Source organism: Protobothrops mucrosquamatus, unplaced genomic scaffold, assembly GCF_001527695.2.
Source record: "Protobothrops mucrosquamatus isolate PMUCROS unplaced genomic scaffold, P.Mucros_1.0 scaffold2474, whole genome shotgun sequence".
NCBI classification, from domain to species: domain Eukaryota; kingdom Metazoa; phylum Chordata; class Lepidosauria; order Squamata; family Viperidae; genus Protobothrops; species Protobothrops mucrosquamatus.
The window spans coordinates 307,148-309,512 of NW_015388544.1; positions in this window are offsets into that span (position 1 = coordinate 307,148).

Genomic DNA, 2,365 nt, shown 5'->3' on the forward strand with positions numbered 1-2,365 from the left:
TCCCCCTTTCCATTGGTGCTTCAGCCAGAGAGAGACGTGGATGTGATCTTCTCATTCAATTACTCTTGGCAAGCTCCTTTTGAAGTGAGCATTATAAATAAACTTAAAAGTAAAGGCTTAGAATCCTCTGAATCTGCTATACCATATGTGAATATTGCTCTTTAATTCTAGTTTATGACAAGGCATTATTACGGGACCATTGATAATTTCTGGGTCGATGCTCGAGTAACCCAAGTGCAATGACAAATATAGTAATTATTTATTAATTAATTAATTTGTGATGCCAAGGATTGTGCCTGAGACTTTATATATACAAAACAGATATCCACTGAGCTATGGCTTTCTTCTTTTAAAGTTTTATTAAAGTTGCTTTAGCTTGACTAGTTAGGTCTTACAATAGTTCCAGTTTGGGGTAACTTTAATAGAATTATAGAGTTGGGAAGGGCTAATTAAGCATTGTCTAATACTCTATTCATTGCAAGTATAGGTGAGAGAACTCACACCTTTAATGGTAGTTAATTCCACTGTCAAATGTGCACTTTCTGTTAGGGTTTCTTGCTTTTGTTTTAAAAATCAGTCAGAATCTGCCTTCCTGTTTGATAATCTGTGTAATATCCTTTAAAAAAATGCAATTAGATTTCCTTTCAGTCTTCTCAAGGCTAAACATTCTCAGTTCCTTCAACCTTCAAAGCTTTTAAACTCTTGATTATCCTAAATTCCCCAGATTTTCTGTATTATTATTGAAGTTTTGCACCCTGGATGAATTAATCAGGAGTCTGAAATATAGTGGAATATTATTACTTGTTATTTAAAAACTGTATTTGCTTTGATGCAGTTCAAAATTGCATTTGCCTTTTTTGCTACTGTATCACACTGTTGAGTGATATTTGGTTTATTTATTTCTTTATATTTATTTTTTCACATTTTTGGACTGCCCATCTCCTGCAGTGCTATCTGCTATATCAAGTTCTTTTCTTTTTTTTTTCAAAGAATTTTTTATTGTTTTCAACATAAAAAAAAGGCACATCACAAATACATCACAATTGAAACCCCCCCCCCACCCCCCACCCGGACTTCCCAAACCTAATCCCAGGATACTATTCAACTAAAAGNTCCCCCTTTCCATTGGTGCTTCAGCCAGAGAGAGACGTGGATGTGATCTTCTCATTCAATTACTCTTGGCAAGCTCCTTTTGAAGTGAGCATTATAAATAAACTTAAAAGTAAAGGCTTAGAATCCTCTGAATCTGCTATACCATATGTGAATATTGCTCTTTAATTCTAGTTTATGACAAGGCATTATTACGGGACCAGTGATAATTTCTGGGTCGATGCTCGAGTAACCCAAGTGCAATGACAAATATAGTAATTATTTATTAATTAATTTGTGATGCCAAGGATTGTGCCTGAGACTTTATATATACAAAACAGATATCCACTGAGCTATGGCTTTCTTCTTTTAAAGTTTTATTAAAGTTGCTTTAGCTTGACTAGTTAGGTCTTACAATAGTTCCAGTTTGGGGTAACTTTAATAGAATTATAGAGTTGGGAAGGGCTAATTAAGCATCAAGTCTAATACTCTATTCATTGCAAGAATAGATGAGAGAACTCACACCTTTAATGGTAGTTAATTCCACTGTCAAATGTGCACTTTCTGTTAGGGTTTCTTGCTTTTGTTTTAAAAATCAGTCATAATCTGCCTTCCTGTTTGATAATCTGTGTAATATCCTTTAAAAAAATGCAATTAGATTTCCTTTCAGTCTTCTCAAGGCTAAACATTCTCAGTTCCTTCAACTTTCAAAGCTTTTAGACTCTTGATTATCCTAAGTTCCCCAGATTTTCTGTATTATTATTGAAGTTTTACACCCTGGATGAATTAACCAGGAGTCTGAAATATAGTGGAATATTATTACTTGTTATTTAAAAACTGCATTTGCTTTGATGCAGTTCAAAATTGCATTTGCCTTTTTTTGCTACTGTATCACACTGTTGAGTGATATCTGATTTATTTATTTCTTTATATTTATTTTTTTCACATTTTTGAACTGCCCATCTCCTGCAGTGCTATCTGCTATACCAAGTTCTTTTTCATACTGCCACGCCTAACATCCTTCATCATGCAGGTAGTCCTCCGTTAACGATGGCAATTGTGATCCCAATTGCCATAGTTAAGTAACAATGTAAAGTGCAATGTCATGTGATTGCACTGCTTAGAGATTACAATTCCAGCACTCTAGGCCAGGGGTCTGCAACCTTGACGATTCTGGGAGCTGAAGTCCACAAGTCTTAAAGTTGTCAAGGTTGCAGACCCCTGCGTCTAGGCAAAGAAGGTTACAGATGGGAATCACTTGACTGTGTGTACTCTA